Here is a 22,723-nt window from a genome sequence, read left to right as displayed (position 1 = left end):
CTCGTTGAACTTCATACAGTTGGCCTCAGCCCATCGGTCCAGCCTATCCAGATCCTCCTGCAGAGCCTTCCTACCCTCGAGCAGATCGACACGCACCTAACATGGTGTCATCTGCAAACTTACTGAGGGTGCGCTCGATCCCCTCATCCAGATCATCGATAAAGATATTAAAGAGAACTGGCCCCAGTACTGAGCCTGGGGGACTCCACTAGTGACCGGCCTCCAACTGGATTTGACTCTATTCACCACAGCTCTTTGCGCCTGGCTACCCAGCCAGTTTCTAACCCAGTGGAGCGTACGCCAGTCCAAGCCACGAGCAGCCAGTTTCTTGAGGAGAATGTTGTGGGAAATGGTGTCAAAAGCCTTACTGAAGTCAAGGTAGACCACATCCACAGCCTTTCCCTCATCCACCAAGCACGTCACTTTGTCATAGGAAATCAGGTTCGTCAAGCAGGACCTGCCTTTCATAAACCCATGCTGACTGGGCCTGATCGCCTGGTTGCTCTGCAAGTGCCACGTGATGACACTCAAGATAATCTGCTCCATGAGCTTCCCTGGCACTGACATCAAACTAGCAGGCCTATAGTTGGTCAACCTTCCTGCCCTTCTTGTAGATGGGTGTCACATTTGCTAGCCACCAGTCAACTGGGACCTCCCCCGATTGCCAGGACTGCTGATAAATGATGGAAAGCGGCTTGGCCAGCTCTTCCGCCTTTTCTCGCAGTACCCTCAGGTGGATCCCATCCGGCCCCATAGACTTGCGTACATCTTAGTGCTGTAGCAGGTCGCCAGCCAGTTCCTCATGGATTGTGAGGGCCACATCCTGCTCCCCACCCCTCAGCTCAGGGTAATGGGTATCTAGAGAACAACTGGTCTTGCCGCTAAAGACTGAGGCAAAGAAGGCATTAAGCACCTCAGCCTTTTCCTCATCTCTCATCACTAAGTTTCCCTCCGCATCCAGTAAAGGATGGAGATTCTCCTTAGCCCTTTGTACCGTGTTAATGTATTTAGGTATCAGTACCACCAATATGAAAATGGAGCTAGAATCTTTACCGAAGTGAATGGCAGAAGAAGGACAAATAACAGGCATAAAATGAAATGGGACGGCTTCTGACTGAACAGGCATAAGAAGAACATTTTCAGCATGAGGACAGTCAAGCAGGGGAAGAGGCTGCCACAGGATTTATGCAGCCTCCATCTTTGTGGTCTTTGAAGAGCAGAGTGGAAGAAGCCCTGAGCAGCATGGTCTGACCTTGCAGATGAGCCTGCTTTGGGGAAGAGTTTGGCCTGAAGACCTCCTGAAGCCCATTCCAACCTGAATTATTCTGATTTCATGCTTTTCAATGAATAAAAATCAGTTTAAGATGTTGTCTAGCCCAGGGCAAATTTGAGGGAATAATGTTAAACATGATATGATACAACTGACTTTTTATTTTCTTACTTTTTAGAGTTCATTGTCCTAAATAAAACAGCAGGTCTCATACAGTAATAATTTCCTTGACAAAAAATGTCAAAGATATTTTCATCTCAAAGCTTTTAATTTATTTATTTTTTTTTACAATTTTGTTATTTTCTTTTAAAATGTTTATTTTATCTGGATTTCTGGATGATAGGTCAAAGTTATCCCACCCAAAGTTAGCCCTCTAAAAATGTGCATCTTATTTACACTGGTGTAGGTTAAAAAAAAAAAAAAAAGTAGTGAAGCAGTGAGGGAATATCCTGTTATCCTAAACTACCTCCACAGAGAGGCTTTAGAGAAGGTAGTGCTTTCTACCTAAGACACCCATATGAGAATGGGATGAATTATAGTGAACAAACATTCTGCTCTTATAGTTCTAGTAGGAACCCAACAAACTTAAGGTAGACACCTAGGCAGATAAATTCAGTTTTATTGTCAGGATAAAAATCTGCTGAAATGGACCTAGTCATCTGTAAGCAATCCTGGTTGCATTGACAGAACATCTACAGAAAATTAAGCTTTTACATATGTGTTCAAATTACCATAGCTCTTAAGTTATGGCACACTGGCTGACCACTGCAACTGACCAAAAGCCTGACCCTACTACGTAAGAGAAAAGAGATTGGCTTAAACCATTTTCACTGTTGCTGAAATCAAAGCTGTTTTCTTAACATTTGCCATGGTTACTAAGACAATTACTTCCTCCAACTGACTTTCTGAAGATCTGATATTCTAACATTTGCATCATTCACCACCATGCAAAGGAATACAAGCAAGATCCAAAATGTGAGCAGTCAGGAGGAGCTCATTCAGTGAGCTTGCGTGCATTTTTCCTCAAGGTATTTTCCCTAATGTACAGAAAGCACTTTTGTATTTGAAAAGGTGACATATTCAGAGAAGATACACAGCAACTCCATACATAACACATCTTTCCCCGTCTTCCAGCAAGTGGAATACCTGGGGAAATTGTGTTTGTTGCCACAGAATCTTCCACTGCTCTCCTCTGAAGAAGACTATCCCTCCACACTGGACCTGTGCAGAAAGAAACAGTCATGTTTCACTGTGTCATGTGATGATATTACGGGACTTATGGACAACTCAGAAAACAATTCTATGAGTTTTATGTTGTTCCTGCAATCAAGGTGCATGAGAAAAGTGGTTTGTCAAAAGTTAACAGTTAAAATTCAGTAAAGATGGTTAAATTTCTCTTTCATCTACCTACTCATAGCAACATAAAAGTGCCACAATGTCAGCAGTCACATGCCATTTTAAAAATAATGGAGTACATGAGTCATGACAGCTGTGACAGACATTTTCACTTGCACTGATGGAGAATTAAAAGACTGAAAATGCTTTTCTTTTTTTGAGTATTTAATTCACATCTGATTTTTTTTTCACAGTGCTTTTCAGACTATTTAATACTCTAGAAAAAGCATTGCTAAGAGAGTGCTCAAAATGGAGTACGCAGCACCCATGTATGCTTCACAGATAACTGTGCATTCTTGACAGGACCCATAAAGAAATTCTCAGAAGTAATGCCTGTGGATGGAGAAATAAACAGAATTTTGTCAAAGAAACAATCAATCATTTCAGTTAGAAGTTCTGATGCCAATCCTTGAAGTATCACTTTCAAGGAGAATATTCCAAAATCAAAGATCACAACAGCTACAAGTTCAAGTGTTTCTCATGGTCTCCAGGCATATTCATTCCTACTCTCATCTCAAATTCTATGACCCTCAAGCTTCAGTGCATGCAGACAAATAAAATTGTTTTCAGAATCAGATAATTCACTGAGCTCATTTTGATCATTACTTTTCATAGACTCCTGTATTTGAAACAACTTGACATTTTTTATTGCTGACCCAATTTCTGTTTCTCCATTGCAGGCCCAAATGAATCACATTGAAGGGAAGTATTCACTTTTTCTTCTATAAGGAAAATCTCATCGGATTGCAGCTGTAAGTCAGATCACAATTGGACAAACTAAATTAGTTGGCAAGAACATTTTCCCTGTTCGGATTAAAAAAGGTGTGTGTGTGTGGGGGGGGGGGTCAAATGAACAAATCTGTACTATAAGGTCACCTCTACAATTTGTTGGATACTATATAGAGACTAGAGAAGGATCATGCTGGGTCAGCTCTGTGTTGCACCTTACATTGAGAATACTGTGATAATACGTCTAAAACAATCTGCTTTATGCTAATTCAGGCTAGACTTCAGAAATCAATAAACACTTTTATCCATGATAAGACCATAATTGCACAAGCAAACAAAGCAGTTGAAAAGTCTAAAAAGAGCAGTAGCCATACATGTTGTCAGGAAAAGCAATGATACATGTTTTATTACTTTCCTTATGTGGAATACTGAAAAGTTCATCTTTTGTGGAAAATCTGTGGTTTTAATTGGGGTAGAATAAAATACTTAACAAGAGACAGTGACTTTGCCTCAAGATATTCTGCAGACTCAAAATGGCAAATAAAGATTTTATTCTATCAAAAAAAATTTCATTGCAACAACTGTGCTTGAATTTATTAATTTTATTCTTATTTTTATTTTTTTTACCATTGTGCTAGATCACTAGATCAGTTTGCCCAGGGCCTCATCCAGCCTGAACAATTCCAGGGGTGGGACATCCACAGCTTCTCTGGGCAACCTGTTCCACTGCTTCACCACCCTCATCATGAACAACTTCTCCCTCATATCTAATCTAAATCTACCGTCTTTAAGTTTAAAATCATTGCCCCTTGTCCTATCATCACACCCTCTGACAAAGTCCTTCCCCAACTTTCCTGTAGGCTCCCTTTAGGTACTGGAAGGCTGCTATAAGTTCCCCCAGAAGGCTTCTCTTCTCCAGGCTGAACAACCCCAAATCGCTCAGCCTGTCTTCACAGTAGAGGTGCTCCAAACCTCTGATCACTAAGTATTATCATTCCAATGAATATCTCCATTTCAAATAATTTTATCTCATAATATTATTTTGCTGCTTTGATTCTCACCTATGTGAATTTATTTTCACTGCATATTACCGCCCGCTGCAACGCCCATATTTTTCTCCCCTCACTGTTGCTTGTAACACCTCTTAATTTTGTATAATTTCCAGATGTAAAGTCTTGTTAATGTCTTATCAAAGACTAAAGGAATTAAAAAGAATGATTTTATAACTTATATCCATAAAATAAAGCTCTAGGTTGGTCAAATGATTCCATGCTTATGCTAATGAGATCAAAAAGGAGAATGAAACTTACCGAGTCTCAAATCCAACATATAGGAGGTGACAGGTCCAGAACCAGCAAAACACATTCAAAATCAAAAGCAATTTAACTTAAACAATAAACCTAAAATATCCCCCATCCCCAATTACCTCTTCTTCAAATTCTCTCACAGGTATTTCACTGCCCAAGCACCAATCGAAAAGAAAAGAAAAGAAAAGAAAAGAAAAGAAAAGAAAAGAAAAGAAAAGAAAAGAAAAGAAAAGAAAAGAAAAGAAAAGAAAAGAAAAGAAAAGAAAAGAAAAGAAAAGAAAAGAAAAGAAAAGAAAAGAAAAGAAAAGAAAAGAAAAGAAAAGAAAAGAAAAGAAAAGAAAAGAAAAGAAAAGAAAAGAAAAGAAAAGAAAAGAAAAGAAAAGAAAAGAAAAGAAAAGAAAAGAAAAGAAAAGAAAAGAAAAGAAAAGAAAAGAAAAGAAAAGAAAAGAAAAGAAAAGAAAAGAAAAGAAAAGAAAAGAAAAGAAAAGAAAAGAAAAGAAAAGAAAAGAAAAGAAAAGAAAAGAAAAGAAAAGAAAAGAAAAGAAAAGAAAAGAAAAGAAAAGAAAAGAAAAGAAAAGAAAAGAAAAGAAAAGAAAAGAAAAGAAAAGAAAAGAAAAGAAAAGAAAAGAAAAGAAAAGAAAAGAAAAGAAAAGAAAAGAAAAGAAAAGAAAAGAAAAGAAAAGAAAAGAAAAGAAAAGAAAAGAAAAGAAAAGAAAAGAAAAGAAAAGAAAAGAAAAGAAAAGAAAAGAAAAGAAAAGAAAAGAAAAGAAAAGAAAAGAAAAGAAAAGAAAAGAAAAGAAAAGAAAAGAAAAGAAAAGAAAAGAAAAGATAAGAAAAGAAAAGAAAAGAAAAGAAAAGAAAAGAAAAGAAAAGAAAAGAAAAGAAAAAAGAAAAGAAAAAGTTTTATGCAAGTCAGAGGAGATAGTTGAGGATGGGCTCAGTCTGATGAATTTCATTGTTGGTCCAAAATCACAACCTTGATTTATTTCAATTTAACACACATCTATTATCTCGAAAGCAGTAACAAGCATGAAGTTCAACTGCATGAAGTTCAACAAGGCCAAGTGCCGGGTCCTGCACCTGGGCTGCAACAACCCCAAGCAGAGCTACAGGCTGGGAGATGAGTGGCTGGAAAGCTGCCTGGCCGAGAAGGACCTGGGAGTATTGGTGGATAGTCGGCTGAATATGAGCCAGCAGTGTGCTCAGGTGGCCAAGAAGGCCAACGGCATCCTGGCCTGTATAAGAAGCAGTGTGGCCAGCAGGTCGAGGGAAGTGATTGTGCCCCTGTACTCGGCTCTGGTGAGGCCGCACCTCGAGTACTGTGTTCAGTTTTGGGCCCCTTGCTACAGGAAGGACATGGACGTGCTCGAGCGAGTCCAGAGAAGGGCGACCAAGCTGGTGAGGGGTCTGGAGAACAAGTCTTACGAGGAGCGGCTGAGGGAGCTGGGCTTGTTCAGCCTGGAGAAGAGGAGGCTCAGGGGCGACCTCATCGCTCTCTACAGTTACCTGAAAGGAGGCTGTAGAGAGGTGGGGGTTGGTCTATTCTCCCACGTGCCTAGTGACAGGACGAGGGGGAATGGGCTAAAGTTGCGACAGGGGAGTTTTAGGTTGGATGTTAGGAAGTACTTCTTTACCGAAAGGGTTATTAAGCATTGGAACGGGCTGCCCAGGGAGGTGGTGGAGTCACCATCCCTGGAGGTCTTTAAAAGACGTTTAGATGTAGAGCTTAGGGATATGGTTTAGTGGAGTACTTAGTGTTAGGTCGGAGGTTGGACTCGATGATCTTGAGGTCTCTTCCAACCTAGAGAAATCTGTGAATCTGTGAAGTATAACTGAAATCGCTATGAGACAGGAGAGTTATCTCTGTAACAAATTTACTCTAAGCAGTGCTATGTCATCCACATATATTTGTATGCAAGTGACAAGAATCAAAGCATGTTCAGTTCTAATCTATGCCTTCCTTACTATTTTATGCCTAGGGAAAAGATAATAGAGGTGTGCACTACAGTCTTTCCAGATCTCTCTGAAATAGAAGCCATGAATGCAAAAGATGACACACATTTTGTTAATCTTTCAACACCTTCTTTTATAACGTATTCAGAGCTTTGCTTTTCCATATTTAAATAGGAAAAATGGCTTGGACAGTGAAGAAGGAGCAGGGAGAAAACTTTTCATTCTTTACACAGAGATTTTTTTCTTATTGTGCCTGATAGTGTTAGAGAGAGAGAGACTCATAGAAAGAAAACTTCTTCTGTACCATATCTCACTACTGAAGGAATATGCCTATGACTTAGTGAGTCTTCATCCACAGAATACTCACCACCAATGGCTATGGATATTTTTATAGTATAATACACATATATACATCCATCTTATTATCACCATAAATTTGAACAATGTGTTACTATGAGCAGGTCCTGCCATAGAATCAGACACACAATAAATCCATAGGCATTACAACTCTAAGAGCCAGGCAGAAAGTGATAGTCTCTCCCTGAAGGTGGTTATGCTGCAGAAGTCAGCAACCCATCCTCTAAACAAGGCAGTTCCCTGTGAACACAATTTTACATGCTGGCCCTTTGCATCCTAAGCCAAAATTCTTCATGATAGATGCTCATCTGGATAGCCACTGACTTCTCCAGGAATTTGGCAATAGTTAACTGAGAGATTCTGCTTTCCCCTTCAGGAATGAAGTTCTTACCCTATAAGCAGAATCTTGCAAGTTCTGGAAACTGAGCTTTTAAGGGATCATGAATAAGCCAGTGCCTTCATTCACAGTGAACATGGAAATAAAGATTTTTAGAACAAAACATGTACATTTTTTCCAATTTATCTTTCCTTAGTTAACACATTATTTTACACAAATATCTAAATAATGCACACAGACACACACACAAACTTATCAACATCTCAAGACTGAGAAATGACACTAACAGAATGTGGGGATCTTTGCCTCATTTTTTAAATAGCTAAGAGGGATACTCAAAGACATATTAGTCATAAGGGCTTAGCCAGACCAATAGACATTTTACAGAATCTAGGAGACTTGTAGTCTAGTTAGAGAGTATCGCTGGTTCTTTCCCTATTTCTTGTGAGAATGGGGCAAAAGCACCATTTAAAACAACACCAAACTTTGCTGCACTGCAACAAAACCATTGCCATTGATCATACTTCTAGCTGCTTTTAAAAATACAGGACATGGAAAGGAAAAGCAAATTGTCTCACAAAAACAATTGGGGTTTTCCCTAGTAAATTGTCTTTCTGAAACAGGTTAACATCACTGGCGAAAGAAAGCTTTTAAAAATTCATTTTTTTGTGTGGCTTGTGAGAAATGAGTTACCATTCCCAATCATGTTTTCTTCATAAAGTAGGGAAATGGTAACATTAATGTGGTACAGCTGAAATCTGACAGTGTTTAGATTTCTTTTAAGGAAAACAAAAAGTGTGGGCATGGAGATTAGCTTCTAGTGTCTTAAGCCCTTGCAAATTAAGATTTAAGCATATTTTTGGAAGATTTGGAAACTGAGCTCTTCTGTACAAACTTTGCCTAAGATTATGTGTTAGTGTCAAACATCTTTCAAGGTTCTCAAGTGTAAACATGAAGGGGAATATCCCTTTATGCCACTGAAATACTGTTCAAAAGGAAAAGCATACATCTCTGTATCTCAAAACAATTATGTTGGCTTTTTCCTTTCTGTTTTCTTTTGTTTTTATTGTGTCATTCATTATATTAGGGATTTTATTTAAATTAAAAAAAAAAAAGCCAGCAAAATAATTTGCAGAATCTATTCAGTCTCTTTGCAGTTGTTGAGACAAAGAGCAAGAGTATTGTGATATGTTTTATTTTTCCTTCCCTCCCTCCCTCCCTTCTTTCCTTCCTTCCTTCTTCACTTTGAATGTACAGAAAGATGTTTTGGGTCTGAGATGAAAAATGGTAAGACTCAAATTTTAAAAAGAGCATTTACATCAATCTGCAGCACTTTGCTTCCAGCACCACTTGGATTTCAGAAGAAGAAAACTGATGATTCTGTAATGCAGTTTAAAAATATTCTTCTGTATTTGCAAGTGTCAGAATGCAAATATAATCCCATATCCCCATGATACACAAAATATATGATTATACTTGTCTTTTTCCTACTGTGCCCTTATATTAGGACACAGGACTCAGAGATGAACTTCCCCTTGCATTCAGGTATTGAGATGGTTTCTGAACACATTGTTGCTCAACCACATCTTTCCTAGTAGAAATACCCTCCATAATAAAGCTTCTTTCAGACAATATCCAAGTTCTCTGACTGGGTAGAAAGAGAAAAGCTAGGGTTTGGAGTCCTGTAAGAACAACATTTCATTTGTAACTTTTCCTAAAGTAATGCTTTCCCTAGAATAAGGGTAAGTCACTGCACAGACATATCCTAATAGATTCATGGAGCTTTTAGGGCCAGAAATCATAAGACTTTTATTATATCACATGCATCTAATAACTCACTGTTTAGAAGCAGAACAGAGCAGGACTAATTACCTTATAATACCTCACAGTTGATATAAATACTATTCTACTACATCAAAGGTGAATTCATACAGCAGTTAAGTATACAAATGACTTCTAATAAAGTGATAATTTTCCTGTACTTTATAAATGCAATCATATTCAACTCAAATCAGTGAAATGCTAATTCACTTTTTAATGAACTCCTTTCCAATTTCTGATTTTTTAAGCAACTTTCAACCAAGTTGGTTAAATACAGTTATTAAGATGAAAAGAGGACTTTCTAATTAACTTAGGCAAAACATTTCATTGTATATATGTGAGTTTCTAAGGCAGCATGAGGTAAGCTTAGAATTCAGTTTTTAACTGTGTTTCATCTTCTTGTGAGCTTTGAACTTTGACCACAGCAAGCTGAGTTGTGGAGGAGAAGCATCATATTCCTCTATCTGAAACTTGTATTTCTGAGGGAAGCACTCAGTTTTCCTTTTGGATGTGTCTGAAGTACTATTGACCAGGACATGTTCTTTCTGACAACGAGAAATTAAATGATTGCAACCCTTAATCCTGGTTAGTCCACAGAATCTAAATGGATCATTATGAGCTTCTGTGTTGACTCTAACTCTATACAAAAGGACAGGAAATTATTTTTGAGGTCTCTTTAAGACCTGTGTCCTAATTCAGAGATACTCTGAATAAAATTGATTTCCCAAAAGCTTAGGAAAAATAACTTATATCCTACTCATCTTGGTCTGTTTGCTTTCTGCAATACTGACTGAAAGCTGGTCAGAATTGGTGGAAATCTTGAAGCTGATTTCTGTGGAATATGTGATCAGCGTCCTTGAATATGTGATTATATGACCATTATCAGTCTAATAATGAAAAAAACATGCTCGTTAATTCCTGTTCAGTAGACATAAAAATGTATTTTCTCATATGCCATTCAGTTCTGCTCTCAGAAGGATATTTACTCTTAATTTGCTCTGGTGTAATTGATCTCTGGACCCAGTCCACTACTGAAATTGCATTGCGCAAGAGACCAGGAGCTCTTTCTTTGTTGTTGGCAAGTTACTGCTGTTGCCAGCCATCAGAGGTTTCATTAAAGAGAATAAAATTGGAGTATCAGAGAGCACTGACCATGTGCAGAGTCTTGCTATCTTTTACCCAGCAGAACTGAGCTGAAGAATTATTCAAAATATAATGTAATATATTACAGTGAAAACTTCTTTTTCCACATGCCTGATTTTCTCATGCCATTTGTGTATTAAGGCTTAGAATCACTGATTCAATTAAGCTATAGCTTTTATTCATATTTTGCAGCTGTTGGACCTGAATTTGAAGTCCTCCCTGGTCACCAGTTAGAGAGTTTTAATGATTGGGAGTTTGAATGAAGGTCATTATATCATATCCCACGTTACGTGCAGGTAATAAAATTCCTTTCTGCTTTGATTTTAATTGAACACAATCTTTCAAGTGAAACATGATATCAGAAAGACTTGCTTTGTCTAGATAGTAAAGTAAACGTGGCCTATTATTTGTCAATTTTATTGTCATTAAATGCCTCATTGTTACAGAAACTCAACATTTTTTCTTTTTCATGCTCTCCAGAAACAGGTCAAAATGTTTTGGAAAATCTTCAAAACTTGGAACAGTTTGCCTGCAAGATGAGAGTTAGAATTTGTGGTTTCTTTACACAGCAATTTAGCTTCACAAGCCAAGAAACCTCAGTATTTTCACCAAGTCTAAGCTTCCCTCCCTCCTTCAAGTCCCATAAAACACTTTAGTTTAAAAACTACCTTTTGGCTCAAAATGTTTATTTTCATTTGTTTTAGATTCTTGCCTAATTCTGAACAGACAGACACTGGACCCCGGTGCAATGGCACACTTATTCGTAGAAACCCTAACAATACTGCTAAGCCCTTTAGAAATGGCACCTTCTGCAGCCACAGCCAGTTCATCCCTTGCATCAGTCCCCCAGAAGCTGTCTAGCTGAGTGTTTGGGTGGCAATCCTGAGCAGTGAAGCAGGTGGGATAATGTGCTCCCAGAGCATCTGCAAAGTATTTGTCAATCAGATCTTTTGTTACCTAATACTTTTAGCTAAACCTCAAGGATTGACAGCTCTGAACCTAAACCTACAATTTAGGTAATTCCACATCCACTTGATGAATAATGATGCAGAGATCCTTGTTTATTTGCTTATTCTGAAATCAGATCTTGTTTATTCTGTGCCCCTTTCTAGTCCTGATATATAACTAATTGTTGGCAGATGTGGCAAGTATCTAGGGCCAAGATATATTTATTTACACAGTCTGATTTTTGAGTCTTAACCAGTATCAGGCAATTGCAGCTGGTTTTTATCAAGACTCTGTACACTGTAGACAGTCCACCTGGCAAAACAAGATTTGCCCATGTGACCTTCATATAAAAGCTTTAAATACAGGAGATCTACTCAAACAATATTTAAAATTTCTAGAAATACCTAATTAAATTAACAAATTGAAGTGAAATGCTAATCAGTGTTTATACATGTAAAAATCGCCCTATGGTTCATATACAATAGTATGACAGTCTTATTTGTTAATTTTGATTTAAAATCTGAACCATATAATAAGGGTGCTAATTCTATGAGACAGTGTTTCCTTTTTGCGAGTTAGCCAATGTCTACATTTAATCATCTTGCTTGAAACAAAGCAGAAAGCTAGTATTTGTCTAATGTTTGGAAGCAAAGGAAAAAACAACAGCAGCAGAGGCAGAAAACAGCATGAATCCAGTTCAGCAGTGTTAATATCAACAATTCTTTCCTTTCTGGTGAGGATCTCACTCCTTCAGTATGCCAATATGCCAAATTCTTCATTGTGAGTTGTTTTTATGACCTTCTTCATTTTTTTAAAAACAAATAAAGGATTAACATTGGAACTAACTTGTTTACTTTAAGCTATAAATTCTCTGAACCACAGTAGCAGTTGTGTTTTCAACTTCTCTTGCTTTTCTATCAGTGGATGAATATAATTGGCTTGTTTAATCCACCCAAAATATTTTAGGGGAACAACACAGTGAAAGAGTGTTTATTTGAAGCGGCAATGAATAATCTGCAAACTCTGTGGCTATATGGTAGTCTTCAATAATAAATCAAAAACACAGAATTCAGTTGTTTTCTGTGTTTTCTCTTCACTGCTGCAAGCAAATCCAAGATGAGGTACAGGCTGTTTAGGATTGCATCAGCTCATAGGGTTGAAATCCTTCAAACTAATATGACTGAAACTAGGAAATTTTGCCTGATTTTAATAACACCTATAATTTTAATGATTATTCCTAAATTCCCAAATGAATTAAAATACCAAAAAAAAAAAAAAAATGTGGCACAAAATCACAGGACCAAAAAATGTGGAATTTTTATAAAATAATTTTTTTTTTTACTTGCACTTATGATTCAGAGAACAGTCAGTATATCTCCTTTCATTCTGGAAAGCCCTTCCCTTCCCTTCCCTTCCCTTCCCTTCCCTTCCCTTCCCCCTTCCCTTCCCTTCCCTTCCCTTCCCTTCCCTTCCCTTCCCTTCCCTTCCCTTCCCTTCCCTTCCCTTCCCTTCCCTTCCCTTCCCTTCCCTTCCCTTCCCTTCCCTTCCCTTCCCTTCCCTTCCCTTCCCTTCCCTTCCCTTCCCTTCCCTTCCCTTCCCTTCCCTTCCCTTCCCTTCCCTTCCCTTCCCTTCCCTTCCCTTCCCTTCCCCCTTCCCTTCCCTTCCCTTCCCTTCCCTTCCCTTCCCTTCCCTTCCCTTCCCTTCCCTTCCCTTCCCTTCCCTTCCCTTCCTTCCCCCTTTGAAGTGAGGAAAATATTTAATACTCACACTAAAATCAGAAAATAGATCTTTTGCCAGTATACAGCACCCATTTCACAATAACACAATGTAAAATGCTATGGAAATTTCATAGGGTAGAAGCAGATAGAAAAGTAACAAAAAACAGGCTAAAAATTTAGACTCTTTCAGTTCATCACTCTTCTTCTCTGAGTACAATATCTGTTTTTATTTTCTGTAACATTAAAACACTACATAAAAACTGTGTTACTTTAGTCTTAAGTAATTTCCTAAAGATCCCACTAGGTAGGTCTGGAGTGCATCAGGCAATCGTGATTTTAGGGGATGGGCTTAGTCACTGTTGACCAGTACTCACATTATTACCACCTTGGGCCATGTGACCTCTGGCACTGCACCAAGCACTGCCCCACAACATGGTGGAAGCAAACAACACAAAGGGTGACCTACTGCTGTGTACTTTAGCAAAGCCTAGGACATAGATATTTGCCATCTGCATACCAAAAAAAGGACAACATGATAGTCAAAAAGCCACAGTCCCTCCTTCCCAATGGAAAACTGCAAAATTTGCCTTTGTAATGTTACCATCAGATCTTTCCCCAAGTAAAGGACATCTCTCCTCTCACTTCCCCCCCTTCACTACAGAGCAAGCACTGGGCTTTCCCAGTAGCCACCCAGAGGTAGAAGGCAGCACAGTCCAGTCTGTTGAGCTACAGGAGTCCCCATCATGATTCTAGGACATCTACTTCTCCTCGGCTTGGCAAATCTATTTCCTCTGCCTCTGGGTTACTCTGTGCTTCAGCAGAGCAGCTCTGCACAGCATGTACATTGTCCTTCGCATCCCTTTCGGCTGTAGAACATCCGGTGCTCCCTGAAATGGTAATAACAACTGCTTAGTTATAGACTAAATCTTTATTGCACAGTTACAGTTAAAAATCTAGTTGGCCACCATCTTCCAATATACTTTGGTGTCAAACCCAGGGTAAAAGAAGAAATTATTCTGACACAAAGAGTCCTGTGAGTAGGATTCCAGTATCATATACTTTCTGAATTTGATGTCCTTTTTGTGTATGATATACTTTATTCCTAATTTCAGATGTTTGAGGAAAAGGGGAGAACTGAACTTCTCCTGGAAGACAGACCACGTGGGATGTGCATAAGCTGTTTGCCCCAGGGTAGCTTAGCATGCCTGCCCAGGTGTACTTATTATAAGATGTTATAGTAACCCGTGTTTCTAAACAATTAAGTATGACTGTTACACCACAGCACTCATCTTCACTTTTAATGGGTATGCCCCATATATTTCTGGTTGGTTTATAGAATTTCCTCCTTCCCTGTGACTGAAAAATGGTCTTGGCTCATTCTTTTCCTAGAAGAAAATAATACAGGACCTTAGTAATTAAGTGTCTGACCTAGTGAATTCCTTTTTCTTTTGTGTTTTGTCCATAGTCCATGAAAAATTGATGCTCTCTCAGGTAACATGCTTCTTTTTATCTACATGCAACACATTGATCCCCTTCCAATTTGGAGTTAGCTTGTTCATTCCACTACCATTCCCGAGGTAACAAATGATATTTTCATAGGCATGGCTAGTAATCAATATACACAAGCTAGTGTCATTGATCTCAGTAAGACCTTTGATCTAGAAAATCACCAATTATAGCTATTTAAAACAGATTCAGCTGGATTAGGTGGGACCCAGAGAAAAATACTGCCTAGATATTTTGCATAATGGTGTTAAAACTAAGGCAAAATCATTTAATTAGATGGTATTTACAGGATGAACTTTATGATTTTACTGCCTCATTTTTAAAAGTGAGCTATCTGAACAGCACAATGGATATATTGAATTTTACTTATATATATGCAACTACTGTAGTCAGCTACATAAACATACACAGAATGCAATCTAGAGTTGTTTCTAACATTTTCAATTTTTACTTAATAAAAATAATTTAAATATTGATTTAATCTGATACATTGCAACCTGTTCTGAGAAGTCCGAGCTTTTGTTTAAAGCCTAAGCTTCCAACGCCTTGCCGCTTTCTGCATGTTCTAGCTGCCACTATTCTACAAATGTGAGTCCCTTAAACCTGTGCAGCTCAGAAAAAATAGGAGCAGACAACATTTAAACCCATAACTCTATAAAGCAACAGAAGTTATGATAAATCAACTGCAAATATTTAACCATATAATTCACACACACTTTAAAGACCCTTTGCCTGCCAAAGATGTTTAAAGGGGCTTTAAAAGAGCAGTGAATCAAGCCCGGTGACCAGCTGTAGCTTGGTATTTCCAAGCTTTTATCAGTTTTCACCCCAGCTTTCATGTTATTTTTAGAAACTGGCTGGAACCAGAACTCTAGCCTGAAGTTGTCTGGGTTTGCAGTGACTGATTTGGCTCCATTCTCAGTGGTTGCAACTAAATTTATGCCTGTGATTCTGTCCAGGTATCATATCTTCTCATCTCTTGCTGTCGGCGCACATTCTGTACCCACTGATTTAGCTCCAGGAAGGTTGATAATCCCCTTTTCATTCACCATTTACAGAAGCCACTTTCTCCTGTTTAGCAAATAAAAGGTTGCAAGTTTGGGTGACACCTCTGTGATCTGTATAGATTTACAGAGCTGGAACATCCATACATAGTATCCCTTATATTTGGTTCACTGTAAAAACAAACAAAGAAACAAAACCACAGTGCTTTTAGGTTCCAGGGTACAGTTATAAAGGTACTGCACACAACACACAACACACAACATGGTGCAGCACAAAGTTAGAGGGATCTTTATGCAGAGAGTGAGGAGAATGGAGAAGTAGTTTTGCTGACTTAACCACAAGAAAGGAAATGTTTTTCTTTCTCAGCATTGCAACAAACATTCCTACACAAAGCCCAGAAACACAGGCTTTTTGCAAGGAGGAGAATTTACATATTCTTTCCCTTGAGCATTGTAGTAATTCATTAATAGGGAGCGTCCAATGGTGACAATGAAAGATGTGGTCTGACTGTGAAGCATGGCCAAGGGAACAAGAAAGGTGTACGAGTCTGAGAACTACCATTCCCATGCGGCTCTCAAAATATGAAGCAGATTGATGTTGCCCCAAACAAACATTTGCTTCCGGCTGACAAACTAGAAACAGTATTTCAGATCAAAAATGTCAAAATACTTCAGTCAAAAAGCTGATAATTTAGGCAAATCTTTTCCTGCTGAATTTTTTTTGGATTTACATGTTGTATTTTGGAAAGAAAGCAAGTAAAACCAGAGATTTTTTCTTGATTCCCTGTATCTTTCAACTGTCTTAAATTGTCAAATAACAGATGTTACCTCTCCACACTCACTTTGCCTCTCTTAAAGACTTAAACTATTACAGATACAACAGTACAACACAGAAAGTTAAACTTCTTGACTTAGGTACAGGCAGAAAATCTGAAAGTGGCTGAACAAGACCTACAAGATTCTACCCCCAAACCCCCTGAGGTGCTGAGAAAAAAGCAGGAAGTATATTTGGACTGCTGGTGGAAATGATGTGCACGTCATGGAGATGGTGCTGAATGTTTATGTAGGACAAAAGATCTTCCTAGGAAAATCTGTTTGAATGTTATTAGAAGTATTTCTAGTGTTTTAGTCTCACCCTACCTGAGTGAATTAAACGTAACCACCAATTAATTCAAAACTCATGAGTTAACCCATCTCTAGAGATTTTCTGCAGCATGTTACAGTTAATTGTTTAGGGATGTTGGTACCCAAACAGCCCAACCTCCAAGATGTTGACTATCACTTTCTTCATTTAGAAGCTGTTGATAGGTTCTACTGCTGTTGTTCTACTGAAAATTTCCATCATGTGTTTGACTTGCCCATACATAGTGAGTTTATTAACATTTTTTGTTGCTTTATTATCACCAGCGCACTTCCATCAGCAGTGAGCAGGAAGTGTAAGTGAACTAACATCTGCTTCTACTGGGGCTGGATCATGCAGAGGGTATAGCACTGGGCTGAAATACCACGCTCCCAACTGATAGTTTGGTTGGTTGGAGTTTCACTAGTGTGAGTGAGTAATTAAAGACATTTTAGAAGGTAATTTTAACAAAAATGCTAGTGCACACAAGGCCTTGGCCTCTGGCTCTGAAGCAGAGTATTAACATTACTGATCGAGATCTCCAAAGTTTTGCTACGTTGCAGTCTGCTTAGGCAGAAGATCTAATCTCTGAGTTTCCCTGACCTTGTGATCTTTTACCTCAAGAGAAAGTCTGTGTTCCATTTTAGAAATGTAAACATTATTAGTGCATATATGAAAGACCACCTCTGCTCTATAATGGAAGATAAATAAATCCAGAAGAAAAGACCAAGGCCTAGACTGAACCAGCTGCATGTGGTGTGAGCAACCAAGTTATCAGAAAGGAAAAAAAAAAAAAGCTTTATTGGGTTATATGAAAACAAAGGATGGAGAAAGTTAAACTAAGAAAATTGAATAGTTCAAAAATGTTTCATAAAATTTAACTTAGATACTGCTTTCAAAAACCTCAGCTGCTGACTCCACATATAAATATATATATATTAGTTCTATGTTTTTATACATTTGTTTTATCTGTCCTATATTAATATATATATTATATATATTATATATAATTATATATATAATTTTATGTTTTATCTGTCCTATATTAATAAGTTTATTAATAATCCTTACTGCTTCATTACCCACCAATACATTACCACTAGTGTAGGTGGGAAGTACATGTATGTGTGCATCTATTTAGCTATCTAGCTGCCTGTTTATTGTAATGTAAATCTAATGACTGATCTTTTTTCTAATGGCTATTCTTTCTTTACTCCTAAACTAACACATTATAGTATACAAATTAGGCTCAAAAAAAAATCCAAATAAAAAAAAATTAAATGAAAATATCCTACAGATTGAAGGAGATGTTTGAGGAGAAAGACAAGTATGTCTCATCTCTGTTCACTTCCACACAGGCAGCAGAGTTCCGTCTATGCAACACAAACATGCCAGCACTGCTTTGCTACTTTCTTCTCTTTCACATATATCTCCAGTTCTGAGAGGTCTGAAGGAGTTGATGCAAGATGGTGAAACAGTCCTTTGGTTGGAGAATCTGTTGTGCTGGCTGTGGCCTTCTCATCACAGCAGGGAGCCCTTGCTGCGCACAACATTCCAGATCCTATGCTGGTGGCAGCTAAATCATTGCTCAGCTCAACATTGCCAGCCAGATGCAATGATCTGCATTTAAGCTAGAGAGAAAAAAGTGATGAAAGTGTCCATGATTTTTCACATGCAATAACTCTTTCTAAGGATTTTTTTTTAATCCACATATTCCTAATTGCATTGCACTTGCAATAATGATTGGCTTTTAAGTAATGCTGTAATGACTCCTAGATATTAAGTTATAAAATACTTACATTTTTATGCCATACTCATCACCAGATGCATGGTGACTGCATCCGAAATCACAGTCAATTCCATCAGTTTGGCCAAACTTAGGTTAAATTTGCAGCACCAATTTGTAACTTATGTGATTTATGTGATCTTTTTTTTTGATTTTGTTGGGAAATATGGGGAAACATGCGGAATACTGTAAATACTAAGGACACACTAAGGCACCTAGGACTACTGACCCACAGGAGGTGGTATGTATAACATACAGACCTTGCTCATTACCACTTAATACATTTCTTAATACATCATCTAGATGTTACCTAAATTTCTGTCAGAAATGTTTAAGTTCAAGTAGCATTTGTATGTTTAATTATGTCACTTATCTTTGGTGTTTTAAAATTCAAAACTAATTAGACAACACATTTCACCAGGGTATCTTCCCTCCACAATTCAAAGCTCTGCTAATAAAAGGCATCAGCTTGGGATCCTGAGAATAGAAAAATTGTTTAGGCTTGAGCTTCTAATTTTTTTTTCACTTGAGAAGTGCTAGCAAATTGCCAGCCAAAGTATGGATTTGAAGAATGGGAAAACTGACATAGTGGTCATCCTATTTATTAGTTTGAGTTCTGTTGGGGAAGAGGAATAAATAGCAAAGCTGCTATGTAGATGCAAAAAACTGCTGGCCAATGTAAAGATAGAACATTTCTGTTTCCAAAAAGGTAATTTCATAAAATACTTTACTCTTCCAAGTATTCTCTGGTCACTGGCAAGAATCAGAAATGTTGTTGTGTCTCCTGCATGTCATATTAATGAAGCTGAAAGCTTTGTGTATAGAGCAGTGTGTGCTCTGAAATAGTTTGAAAGCTAAGCCCTGATACTCTGTGGTGCCAACTGAAAATGTGGGGACGAAAGGATGGCTTCTCTCCAGTTTTAAAACATAGGAATGTTTTCTTGAAGTATGTATGGAATAAACTACTTACAAGAAAATGATTGTAATACTGCATGAGTTTTCACTGATAGAGGAATGTGTGTAAGACACCCTGACATAAAAAATAAATCAGGTTTGGCTTCAATTATTAAGTGCTAAAAGTAACATTCTCAGATAGAAAAGGGTGGCTTTCCTGCTTTTTAAAGATAAATATGTATGAAAAAGAGAATTGTCACCATGGAAACCAAAATCTTGCCATAGTTTTTCATACAGGCAAATGTTATAATGGAAAATTGTGTTCATTGCAAAAACAAACAGCTCGAGACTGAATCGAAGGTAGTATTACAGCATTGTCAACTTCGTCAGCTTGAGCCCCTTTGCAGTTCATTTTCTTTTATCCAAGTCTTCCTGTGTTTCCCATCTGGATTACACTGTCATACTTCAACCTGCTGTCTAAGGTGAAAAGTTTAATATTTTTCCAGTTCAATAAAAGAAAAACTTTAATAAAGATGAAAGGAAGATAAGTATCCAAAAATGCTTCTCTTCACCTGTATTTAATCATAATGACAAAAACTACTGAAATCAATTTTAAATATTAAACAAACAACAAAAAAAGGAAATGAAATTAAGACAGTAATCCTACAGGCACAGTTCTTCATGAGTTTAAGCTTGTGAATGACTCTGCTGTTATGACTCGTGTCTTTGTAATCAAGGAGCTGTTTATGCCGGTGTTCATTAGCAAGCTCAGGACTTGAACATATGAGTATAGAAAACAGATAGAAGTTCATAAATGTCATTAAATAACATAATATACAGAAGAGGAGAAAACATGAGAAATAGGACTGCTAATATTCAATGTTTTTACCTTGTTCCAAAATGCCATCAAGTATTATATCCTCTTTTTGGTACATTTGTCCCACTAAAGAAAGGTAGTCTCTTGGACAAACAGACATGATAAAGCATGTGCAAATTTGGAAGTGGTGCACTGGAGTGGATGCTTTTCAATGTGCCTCATTTGCCAAAAGTACATGCCAGTTTGCCAAAAGACTTTAACACAGCTGGACAGTGCAATGTTTCTACATCTCACTTTCTTGGAGTCAAATCAAGAACCCATTGCCCACAGGAAAGAAATATTATTCACCCAAGGAGTCCCTCAGGTTTTAATAGGACTCACTGCGTGAACAAGTAACAACAAAGGAATGTGAATGAGTATCTCAAAATCTGGCCTCTCATCAAGTCAAGTGGACAGCCTGGGTAACTAAGGGCTACTGCTGTCCGTGGCATTATTCTCTATCCTATGAACCTGCGTGCTGTGGGGTACTCCAAACATCTTTATGATAACTTCTCTGACTTTCTACTATCAACTACTCTATTTCACCTATACAGCATAGGAATTATTATGGGCTATTATTTAAATGCATATTTAAATTCTTTTAGGCAGGAGATTTTTAACCCCAAGAGACTACAACTGCTCCGTTAAATCTGTTTCAGCATTTCACATCTATTTGGCTGCTGCACATACAGAGCAATCTGTGAACAGTTATGAAATTTATTATTTTTAAAATTAGGTTGTGGATGTATATGTGTATAAATGACCAGTTAGAAAAAATATTAGTTATCTGACATTTTCAAAATAGCCCTCAACACTTCTCTGCATTTTAAAGACTAATGACCTGCAAAATTTCATTTTAAAATATTTTTTGTTTTCATAAACTGAAGAAGGCTCCTCATATCACACATTTCTATATCCTTCTTTTATTTGACAGAATAACAGCTGAAACAATTTGCTTCCAATTTTTCTTAAGATCAGCTGAATTTGACCTAATATCCTATAGTTTCTTCTAAGAGAAAACTTCCGCCTTGTGTCTACAGAGTATGCCTTATCTCAGCTTTTTGCACTACTTTGTCCCATTGCAAGACTAGTGAAACAGAGAAAGTCACAGTACTAGAGTTACAGCTATGCTTAACTTCACTATCAGCACTAATTTCAGCAGTCAAGTTAAGCACATGTATATGTGTGTTTCCAGGATCTGGGTCTAAGCCCTTTTTTACAGGACTGGACTCCTAATGGTTTCATCATAAAAATCTGAATCAAGGAGTTATAAATGAAAAATACGACATAAATGTACCCAGAGTGGCACAAATGGCATCATCATCATAATCACACTAGAGACTTTCAGGGAGCAAAACAATATAAAATAATTCAAATCTTTCTACTGAGGAAAGAAAAAAAAGAGTTAATTGAATAAAGTACTTTGGAGGATTGTAGCCCACTTATGTTTTCATTTAAATACACATTAAGATTTTTCTAAAAAGACCAGAGACAGTTTTTGTAACGCCACATATGGATGTCGGCAGCATATGCAAAATGGAGAGAGAACAGTTCGTTCTCATTAGGTTTAGTGCCATATTTTTGTAGGTAAGATCAGCTATAATAGTGGTATTTCATTGTGATTTTGAACCATTAATTTGCTCAATAAAAAGTGCTGGATTTTTAATAAGTGGAAACCTCAGAATACATGCGTGTTCATGGTCAAGTGCCAAGCATGATTTAAAGAAGGCTATTATAACTCTACTTTTATTGTTCTTCATAGACCACCATGATCAAATAGTGTGTGGCCTACAAAGCAATTAGATATTTACCAAGGATCCTCTGCATTTACCAAGGATCCTCTGCTGGAATAGCACACTGAGAAACAAAAGACAATCTGATTTGTAAACAGCAAACACTCAACACAGGAGTCTGAGCTACAATGCTCTCTATAGCCTATAAAATAGATGAAAATTTATCAGATGAAAATGAGAGTGGTTGTTGAAATTTTCTTCAAGTGATATAATAGTGCAAATTGTATTCTTGATTATATTATTTTTTATAGTGATGAATGTCTGGTCCTTGTGCCAGCAAATAGCAGAGGGAAAGTTTCAACTCCCTTCCTTGCACTTGTCTCTGAGCTTCAACAGTAGGCAAACCAACCTGAAGCCCCAAAGTTACTTTCCTCCCATCAGCCTGCATGGCTGTACAGATGAATGTGTGCTTCTTCTCCTAAGGCCAAACTGGTGCATGTCATTTGTCCTGTCAATCTGGATTTGACAATCTTGGCTCTCCCTGTTGAGCAGTGGGTGCGTAGCCAGAGCAGGCACTGTGGACACCTCCTGTTCATTTTCCTTGCACTGCTTTGATGGTGGTGGTGCTCCACAGCTCCTGGCAGAACAGACCTTGACTGCCCCAATGACTATATCCTCCTGTTGGTACAGGCAGCAAATAAGGTCTTTGAGACAGAATCTCAAGGCCTATCAGAAACTGCTGTAGAAGCATTTTGCCTCAGGCATTGCTGGTCATGGCAGACTCATTCCTTATCACTGTCCCCTAGTAGTGTTAAAGATACAATCTCAACTTGCTGGAGGAATTTT

Source organism: Anser cygnoides, chromosome 1, assembly GCF_040182565.1.
Source record: "Anser cygnoides isolate HZ-2024a breed goose chromosome 1, Taihu_goose_T2T_genome, whole genome shotgun sequence".
In the NCBI taxonomy this organism is placed as follows: domain Eukaryota; kingdom Metazoa; phylum Chordata; class Aves; order Anseriformes; family Anatidae; genus Anser; species Anser cygnoides.
This window is presented reverse-complemented; position numbering follows the sequence as displayed.